This window comes from Seriola aureovittata, chromosome 20 (assembly GCF_021018895.1).
Source record: "Seriola aureovittata isolate HTS-2021-v1 ecotype China chromosome 20, ASM2101889v1, whole genome shotgun sequence".
Lineage (NCBI taxonomy): Eukaryota > Metazoa > Chordata > Actinopteri > Carangiformes > Carangidae > Seriola > Seriola aureovittata.
In genome coordinates, this window is record NC_079383.1 from 116,688 (window position 1) to 128,004 (window position 11,317).

Consider the following 11,317-nt stretch of genomic DNA (forward strand, 5'->3'; position numbering starts at 1 on the left):
AGCACAGTGAATGATTAATTGCTGTGGAGGGACTGAAAGTGGTCAGGGTTATAACCAGAAGAAGAAGAAAAAGAAGAATAAACTGATATAAAAAAAAATGTTAGAAAATGCTTCACAAGCAATAAATAAAATAAAATAAATAAATTAAAGATAAAGCAAAATAAAAACAATAAAATCATCTATTAACAGAGCAGCTCTAAAAAAGATCCAAAAAATTAATGTGGTCAAACAAGGTGATAAAACATATATTTACATATGTGCTTATATGTTAATATACACTCACATATAAAACTGTATATCTTTGCACACATGTTACAGCACACACATAACATCTCTGTTCATGAGCCTGATCCCCTCTGGTCCCAAACCTGGTCCTGGGACCTTATGAGATGGTATTAGTAGTGTTCATTTTGGGGCTGGTCCACGTTTAGGTTTTTAAGTAATTAAAAAAATATAGATCTATATACAGAGAGAACAAGGACAGACAACATGTGGTTCCCTCAGAGTACATGAGAGTCTGACAGCTGACTGAGGCAGAAACACAGAGAGGAAACACATGGACGACCTTCTCAATCACTGAAGGACACAGGTTTTAGTTTGGAGATGGTTCCTGATGGGAAGAAACACATTTGGACAAGTCTCTTGACAAGCTCTTCAAAGGTGAGAGTCAGTCACGACTCAAGTTGCTGTCTGAGCAGCTCGCATTCACTGTGGAGCAACAGGAGGTTTTCATGTCCCCACTCTTCACAGGTATACAGAGGGATGAGGTGATCTGGGTCATTAGGGTCATTAGGGTCATCAGGGATGATGGGTAAATATTACATAGTGTTTTCTTCTGTTGGGATGTTGACCTCATGTTAAAATGCTCCCTAACCCTAACCCTGTTCTGATTTGAACCTAGACCTCAGGTCCAGGTCCAGGTTCAGGTTAAGCTGCAGGTTCAACCCTGGAGCACACCAGCGACCAGTGTCTGTACCAGAGGAAGTCTTTTGTGTTGTAGTTAAGTCTGACGCCCCTTAAACTTAAATCTGAACCAGACCTCATCCTCAAACCCAACCAGTGGTCATGATGGGAAACCTGACCCTAACCACTTATCTCTGCTACACCCCAACCCAATCATGGAGGGGTTCTATGATAAATATCAGACCTCCAGCAGCAGCATCTACCTCTGTCCATCACACAGGCAGAACATGTCTCAGTAAACACTGTTACATATTGATGATGTTGGTTCATGTTTTTCCTGTATCAGTTCCTATTCAAATATCTGTTCTACTAAAAGTTTGTTTCCTCTGAAAAATGCATGATGTCATTTAAAAATATATTTTCATTACTCAAATGAATTCACATTAAAACAGTTCATTCCAGCTAGAGTTACAACAAACACTCAAAATAAAACTCTTTAAAACATCTGTCGGACTGACAGAGTTAAAGAACATTTAAATATTAGTAACTACGGCCAGTTCAACTGGATACAGACAGACACATATTACTGTAGACTCCCTTCCCTGGCTCCTGTCACAGGATCCAGTCTCAGTCTCACAGACTGTATTTAGCTTAGTGGACCCAGGAGAGCTGATGAGTGAGGGAGGAGGTCCGTCACACACACACACACACACACACACACACTCTCTGCTCCTGTGATTGTGTTAAAGGCTGAAGACACGTCTGTGTGTATTTGATCTGTTTATTGTGTATTTTATAGTCTACAGTGTTTTTTTCATCTCCAGATGTTTCTGTGATCTGAGTTTTGAACCTTTTAATTCATATCTGAGGAGAATATGTGGGTCTGAGGAGAACACATGGGTCTGAGCAGAACCTCACATCTGTGAGAAGTTCTGCCTAAATAAACTTTGACATTATACTAAATACATACAGTAATATGTTCGAGAGCTATGAATTTCATGTAACTCTGAGTCTGCCATGTTCTACAGATGATCAGTGACCTGATGAAGATTGTGTGTGATGAAGTGTTGTTCCCTACACACAGAGTGAGAGACCATCATCATTCTCAGTCAGGTGACAGCCTGAAGATACCACAGCAGCATCAGGGAACATTAGGGAATCTACAGGGAACATCTACATGGCAGGGAACACCAGGGAACATCTACAGGGGATGTCTACAGGGATCATCAGGGAACATCTACATGGCAGGGAACACCAGGGAACATCTACAGGGGATGTCTACAGGGATCATCAGGGAATCGACAGTGAACATCTACATTGAAAATCGGGGAATCTACAGGGAACATCTACAGGAGACAAGATGAAGACTATGAGGCACTGGTTCATCATTTTTAAATCCAGTTGTAAGTTCAGTTAAAAAAAAAAAAAAAAAAAAGGGTCCTGTGGTATTTGTGAAAGAAAATAATATATTTCTCTAAGTTTTACACTTTTTTACACAGGTGAAATGAAAAACTTATTTGACTTGATGCAGGTAGAATCTGGTCCGTTTAACAGAGTTTTACAAGTAGTAAATAACACAAACTATATTCTCAAAACATTCCTGATTGTTTGTTATAACTAAGAAACAAAGAAAGCGTCTATAATCCTTCAGATAATATTAATAACTGACAATTACATGCGGTGAAAAACAACCTGGTACCGTTCTACCTGGGGTTTATCATGGGTCTCCCTGGGGTTTACCTGGGCTCTGTGTACCTGCCATGATGTAGGAGTGCTCAAAAGGAAATATGGGGGGGGGGGACTCCACGTTCTATTTCTGCACTAAAATATATAAATAAACCTGTTTATCAAAGGCACAAATAAGTTATCAGACTGAATCTTATGGGGCGATAAATAAATAAATAATAAACATCCACACATATATATTTAGACCTTAGGAATCTGGCTTCTATAGTACAATGTTCATAACTGATAACTGAAAGTCTGTATTATAAAGCATTATGATAGCAATGTAAACAGCCTCTGTTTAAAAAAGCAAAGCAAAGATTTTGACAAGTGCAGGCTGTGACTGACAGACACTTTGTATACATGCTTTGGTCATTAAGTAAAGCAGCAGCTGTATATTAGCAGCTCATCCTGTGGTGGGGCTTGTTTCTCTGCCCTGTGTCACCACCCTCATTAAAGTGGCACAGTGCAGCCCTCCTTAGACAATCAAACCTGCCCTACACACACGCCACCTATAAATCACCTCATGAAAATCAATGGGCTTTAGTTAGCCTGGGACTCATTGTGTCCTTGGTAAGGTGTGAGATGAATTGAGATGAAGTGAGAATAAAACAGAAACAGCATCCACCAACAGGGATGGGGTAAAAAACACCAGAGTAGAGCTGTGACCATAATGAGGCCAAGCTTTAGGGTGGAGGTGTTAGGTGATGACTGACTCCAGATCTGACCAGTATTCATTTTACATAATGATGCATTGCTAATTTCTCAGTCCTAACAGACTCTGACAAAACAACTGAGAGATAACAGTTGTTTCGTTACATTTTCTGTGAGATGAATAGAGGTCTGGACCTAGAGCTACCACACTGAACGGGTTTTATCTCCAAGAAACTTTACACTGTCCATTGCACAACTTTATTCTGTATTCTTCCCACTGCTGATTGACATGGAGTAACCTGCCTCATGCCCCAATTCCAAGAAACATATGGAACAACATAAAACAAATCTTCTCCATCAGGGCTTTTAATTGAAAATGCAACTGGAGACGATCACAGGTAAACTCACTGCAGGTTTTAATCTGTGTATTTCACTTATTGTCATCAGCGATGTGATCACTGTTAAATCAGTAAAGACTGTGTGACGCATCTCAACTAATTTTTCAGTTATAACAACAAACAAATAAAAACATTAATCTCTACAGACACACGTTCAAATCACACACAAGCCTTCTGCAGTTTTCTGGATTCAGTTTGGGTGGAGGACTGATCATGTTTTTATGTAAACGTTTTTATGCCTTACTATACTATGACGTTTTTATGATGTTTTCTGCTTTACTATACAATTATGTTTTTTGAGATTTTTTCCTTATCAGTATCTTACTGACATTTCGGGCTCTGCCTTGCTGAACTTTGGGCCTGCCATATCACCCAAAGCTTCAAACAACACCACTTAGGAATATGTCACCATGGCTCAAGTACGTGAATTATTGGACCAGTAAAAAGACTTCTAAAGAACAGGAAAAAAGCTTCAAAACTTGTGTGCAAATCATAGTTGATTGTTCAAATAGGAGGATCAATAACCTGTCAAAGCAAGTCTATGATTTTAAGGTGATTCTAGAAATGACTGATGATGAGGATTTTGACGAAAAATACATGTAAAATTTCGAGACTCTGTCTCTTGAAGCACTGTCTAAGCTGGTGTTGTCTTCTAAACCCACCACCTGTCTACTAGACCCTCCACCAGCTAAGCTCTCCAAAGACCTATGGACAACCTTGGGACCTTCAGTGCTGAACATTGTCAATTTATCACTCAATTCTGGCTTTAAGACTGCTGTGGTTAAACCCTTACTTAAAAAATCACACCTTGATCCAGGATCCTTAAATAATTATCGACCAGTCTTGAACCTTCTTTTCTTTTCTAAAGAACTGGAAAGAGTTGTGTCTCAGCAACTTTTGTCTCATTTGTGTATTAACAATCAGGGCCTGTCACGCCACTGAGACAGCACTCACTAATGTAATAAATGAACTTATGATTACCATGGATTTGGAATCCACTTCTGTGCTCCTCTTGCTAGATCTCAGTGCAGCTTTTGATACTCTAGATTATGGTATTCTCATAGACAAACTTGAAAGCAAATTTGGTGTTTCTGGCCTGGCCCTCACCTGGTTAAAGTCTTACTTATCTGATAGAACACAGTGCATCTCCTATAATAACACTATATTAACATACTCTGCTGTGAAATATGGAGTACTCCAGGGCTCTGTTCTTGGATCTCTGATTTTCTATCTATATTTCACCTCTTGGTCAAATTATTTGCAGCCATGGAATTCATTTCCATTGTTATGCTGATGATACTAAGCTGTATATACCAAGAAAGGCTGAAGATTCCTCTCAGATTGCTAATTAATTACTAATTATTATTAATTTTTTGCTCCTAAATTCAGACAAAACTGAGATGCCGGTCATTGGCCCAACCCAGCATAGACACCAGTTTGATCAATTAACAATAACTCTTGATAACTGTGTGATTTCTGACAGCCAAAAATCTGGGTGTCACTTTTGATTCTACCCTCTCCTTTTATCATCACATTAAAGATATCAACAAGATTTTACTTGCTATGACATTTTTGTGACACTTTATGCCTCACTTTAATATCAGGTTTTTATAACATTTTATGCCTTACTATACTTTGATTTTTTATGCTTTTCTATTCTATGACGTTTCTGTTTTTTTATGACATTTTTATTTTTTGATTCCTTATGATACTATGATGTTTTTATGAATATTTTTTCGATGTTTTAATTCCTTACTTTACTATGACGTTTTTATGACATTTTATGCCGTATTATACTATGAGGCTTTTTTCAGGTTTTTATTCCCTGCTATGACGTTTTTTATGCCTTAATATGCTATGACGTTTTTATGAAATTTTATGCCGTTATATTATGAGGTTTTTTCACATTTTATGCCTTATTATACCAAGGCGCTTTCATCACATTTTATGCCTTACTATTCTATGATATTTTTTCACGTTTTTAGGACATACTATACTATTACTTTTTTTTTGACATTTTTGATGCCTTACTATACTATGACGTTTTTATGATGTTTTCCATGCCTTACTATACTGTCACAGCCTGGCTCAATGGCTGGATATCCAGAAAGGAGAGACAGCAAGAGTTGGCATATGAAGTTCAATAATTTATTCAGTAAAAGGAAAATCAGATATAGGCCAACCAATAACTTAAGAACAATAAACAGAAGAAAGGCCACAGCTGCCATCAGGTCTGCCAGGAGCGTGGGATCAACGACGACACCAACAAGAGGCTTTTCATATCTTGAACCAAACATGATCAGGAAATGCTTAACAACTTGATGATACATTGTAGTCAAAACTGTGACTTTTTTCATGGAACAGACTGCCCTTGGTGGCGTGGCGAATTCGCCATGAAAATTCATCTCACTATAACTCCGGTATGGATTGTCGCATGGTTTCTAGGTTTGATAAGAGTCCCAGCCTGAACAGACCTATATGTCCATATTTAATAGTACTCATAGCACCACCTCATGATAACGTGATATTATGATTTACTTTTTCATTTATTATTCCTAGTGAGTTGACCTGGCCCTCAAACAAAGGGTCAGAAAAAATTTTTTTGAAGATGCTGATGCTACAAGCATGTCAATTTTGAGTTTTCACTGAAGGGCGTGGTTAGGGTTAGGGTTAGCCTTACATGACATTTTAAGTGTAAGGTCTGATACAGAGCCTCATGTGCGCCTATTATGTGGTCTCTGCCTCCACCTAGTGGTCACAATAAAGAATGCATATAAAAATCCTTTAAATCTTTTCTGCTGCCACACAGTCTGTGCAATAAATCTTAACCCATGAGCGCAGTGTCTGGCAGTCCTTACCATGTGTAACTGCTTGAAATGGCGTGCTGCAAGTTCTCCAAGGTGCACAGGAGTACGAGGGCCCAAACAGCAGTGCTTGCAGCTTTAATTTTTTTTTTCACATTTATTAGAACAATGTAACAGAAAAAAACAGACACATAGACAGAAGAAAAAAAAAGGTTGCTTTCCCAACCCCCATCTAGAAAAGACGAAAAAAAAATAGTGCACATAGTAAAACATAAGAGACAATAGGCCAGCAAAGGCTTCTCCTCAAGAGTGGCCTTTGGTTATTCACAGATGGCTTGTTATGGTGGTGTCAGTGATGTTCCTATGTACTCTAGATAAGGCTGCCAGATTTTCATAAAGTTGTTGCATCCTTTTCTTAGGCTATATGTGATCTTTTCAAGAGGAATACAACTATTCATTTCTGACAACCATCTGTCAATGAGGAGAGGGGTATCAGATTTCGGTCAACATGTCATAGAAGTCATGCCAGACTTGGCATGACTTCTATGACATAGAAGGTTGGTTCGAAGAAAAGGTCTTAATTAAAGATAGCAGAAGAAGGTCTTGCTGGACAAGTCGTATTTCCTCTTCAATTGTTCAAAAGATATGAGGAGTCCTTTTTTGTAAAAATCTTCCAGATGTTTGATCACTTTATGATGCCAAGTCTCCTGAATTTTGTTATTTAGAGTCATGGGTATGACTTAATTTTGTCTCAGAGGTGTTTTTGGCAACAATCCCATTTTCAATCCAAGATTCTTATGAGTATCACACCATATTTTGATTAAATGTTTTAAAATGCGAGTGTTAGTTCTGTTGGGTATGGTTCTGGGGTTCCACTTATAAACAAAATCACTGAATATTTTTTCTTTAAAGGGTTGTAGTCCAATTTGTATCCAGGAGGGAGCATCATCACCCTGAAAGAAGAATGTAATAAATCACATTTGAGCTGCAAAATAGTAGTGTTTAAAGATAGGTAATCGAAGGCCCCCTAATTTATAATTCCAGGTTAATTTTCCAATAGATACCCTGGGCATTTTAAAATTCCATATAAATTGTACATTAACATGTTTATTTAGGGTTTTAAAAAACTTTTGAGGTAATGGAATGGGCAAGGACTAGAAAAAATACTGTAATCTTGGTAGTATATTTATTTTGACACATACACACACACATTAACTCTGTCAATTAGAGTAATGGGCAGGCTCATCCACCAACGTAGGTCATCTTCAATTCCACTAAGCAACGTGAGGTAATTCAATTTGTATGGTTTTTAAGGTCATTATCTAAAATTATTCCCATGTATCCCTTTGGGAACCCACATAAATGGGTTACTTTGTAGATATTCAGTGTAATCAAAACTTGTTCGTGGAATAATTTCAGTTTTTTCCCAGTTCACCTTGTATCCTGAAATAATACCATAAGCATTTAATAGAGTCTGTAATTTGGCAAGGGAGTCACTTGAATCTGTTAAGTACAAAATTACATCATCTGCCGGGATCATTATTATTATTTTATGATTTGTCTGATCCACTTTGAAGCCCTTGATATCAGGATCCTGTCTAATTGCTTCATCTAAGGGCTCAATAGCAAAAAGTCCTGGAGACAATGGACAGCCCTGTCAACTCCATCTACTCAAGGGAAATGCTCCCGAGGTCTGTCCACTAGTGGTAATTTTGGCCTGTGGCTCATGATAAAGAGTTTTTACCCAGTTAATGAACAACTGGCCAAACCCAAACCTGGCCAAGACATAAATAAGTACAGCCATTCCAGTCTGTCAAACGCCTTTTCAGCATCCAAAGCTACTGCAATACTAGGCTCAGTTCTAGATTTTGTTAAATGAATAATATTAAAAGGCCTACACAGATTATAAGATGATAAACGTTTTAAAACTAAGCCACTCTGATCTGGATTTATTCATTTTGGCAAGTATTGGCCAAGCCTGCTGGCAAGGACTTTAGAAATCAATTTATAATCTGTATTTAATAATGAAATAGGCCGATATGAAGAGCATTCTAATGGATCTCTATTTTTTTGTGGATTACAGTGATTATGGCAGTAGAGAATGATTTGGGGAGCGTTCGAGTTTTAGATGCTAGGTTAATTATATCTTCATAATCCGAGCTACATATGATGTGCTACCCTCTCCAGTAAATCTGCAGCTATGGCTGGGAAAGGACGCGAGTTAGCGTAAAAAGCTGCGGTACACCAATTTAGCAGCCGAGGCAGAGGACAGAGGCTGGAAGGTAAAGGTGCGCCCGGTGGAGGTGGGGTGCAGGGGCTTTGTAGCCAGTACCGTCTTGTCGTGCTCTTGCTTAGTATTTTTTTTAAAGTTGTTTCTTAAACATGCTGTTAGTTTATCTTGCTGCAGAATAATAAAAATTGTGAACTTGGGGGGAAAACTCTTTGTCCGTGCCTGTTCTTAACATCACCTGTATCATTTCCTGTGGCCCTCTACTGAGTGACGGTCACATATGTATTTCTTTTTAATAATTTTTGAATAAGAAATGATCTGCCCTCTTAAGTAAGCCTTTAGCATGTCCCATAATATAAAAATATTGGTGGAGGAAGGACAATTTATCTCACAGAATAGTGTCACAGCTTGCTATGCCTCTGTCTCACTCTCCACTCTGCCACACCTCCTAATCAGCCTCACTGTCCTCACCTGTTGCCACCAGCTGCACTCTATCTCCAATCAGGCCAGTATATATGCATCTCCGGTTCACTCTCTCTTTGCCAGATTGTTCCTAGTATCCATGCAAGACTTTCCAGTATTCATCTCAGGACTGACTCCACATTATCGACTCTGCTCGTCCCTAACCATCCTGCCTCATCTCTGCCCTGCTAAACGTCTCAGCCTTCACATTAAAGCTAACAAATGTTAATACCTTGTTCATTGAATAATATTTATCAAAATGTTAAGACCTCTCTGTGGAACCACCCTCACAGAAATTTGTCTCCCATGGTAATATAAGAAAGAATAAAATAAAGTACTGAGAACGACATAAAATTTATCCACCTGTCATGTTATTATATGAGATTTATGCAGGAATGCCACTGCTTCCTTATGTGTTTTGAAGAATCTCCTCTTTCCATCAGGGAGTGTGATCCTCAATGTTGCAGGATGGAGCAGAGCATACTGAACACCCTTAGGTTGAACTCCTTAAGTTGGTCGTACTCCTTCCTGCATTTCATTAAGCCGGCGCTCAGGTTGGGGAAAAAACAGTACAGGCTTGTCATTATGCATGATGGGGCCCTTCTCTTTGGACCGCCGTGCAGCAATGTGTAGGATTTCATCCCAATCTTGATATTTAAGCAGACGTATCAGGACAGGTCTCCGGTCTGCAAGTGGACATGGTGCAAGAGCCCGACACGCCTGTTCTATCACCAGGGGTTCGGTGAAATGCTCTTGTTCTAGGATGTCTGGGATCCTGTTGGCAAAGAAGTTTACAGGGCCGTTTCCCTCACAGCTTTCCTGAAACACGTATGTTGTTGCATTGGCTGTAGTTCTCCAGCTGGTCGACTTTCTCCATCAAAAAGTCATTTTCTTTCCTCAACTTGAGAACACAGGATTCTAGTCCCACCAGCTGGTCTTCTGCCGTGTCAATACGCTCCTCGGCTTCGGCTACGCAGGAGTGTAGCTTGTCTAGCATAGTTTTCAGTCTGTAGATAGACTGATTAGAGGAAAAAAAGAGAAATCTAAATCAAATCAATATTTGGTGTTACTACCCTTTGCCTTCAAACCAGCATCAATTCTTATAGGTACACTTGCACTAAGTCAGGGATTTTGTAGGGTTATAGTCAGGTGTATGATCAACCAATTATACCAAACAGGTGCTAATGATCATCAATTTCACATATAGGTTGTAACACAGTCATTAACTGACACAGAACCAGCTGTGTTAAAACTGGGTGAGGAACAGCCAAACTCTGCTACCAAGGTGAGGTTATGGAAGACAGTTTCATGTCACAGGTCATATACCATGGCAGGACTGAGCACAGCAACAAGACACAAGGTAGTTATACTGCATCAGCGAGGTCTCAAAGATTTCAAAGCAGACTGGGGTTTCAAGATGTGCTGTTCAAGCTCTTTTGAAGCACAAAGAAACCGGCAACGTTGAGGATTGTAGACGCAGTGGTCGGCCAAGGAAATTTAGTGCAGCAGATGAAAAACACATCAAGCTTATTTCCCTTCAAAATCGGAAGAACAGAAGGTACAATAATGAGTGTCTGTCTGCAGGCAACAGTGAAGCAGGGTGGAGGTTCCTTGCGAGTTTGGGGCTGCATTTCTGCAAATGGAGTTGGAGATTTGGTCAGGATTAATGGGGTCCTCAATGCTGAGAAATACAGGCAGATACTTATCCATCACGCAATACCATCAGGGAGGTGTATGATTGGCCCCCAAATTTATTCTGCAGCAGGACAATGACCCCAAACATACAGCCAATGTCATTGAGAACTATCTTCAGCGTAAAGAAAAACAAGAAGTCCTGGGAGTGATGGTATGGCCCCCACAGCCCTGATCTCAACATCGAGTCTGTCTGGGATTACACGAGGAGACAGAAGGATTTGAGGAAGCCTACATCCAGATAAGAACTGTGGTTAGTTCTCCAAGATGTTTGGAACAACCTACCAGCCGAGTTCCTTCAAAAACTCTGTGCAAGTGAACCTAGAAGAATTGATGCTGTTTTGAAGGCAAAGGGTGGTCACACCAAATATTGATTGGATTAAGATTTCTCTTCTGTTCATTCACTGCATTTTGTTAATTGATGAAAATAAACTATTTAACACTTCCAT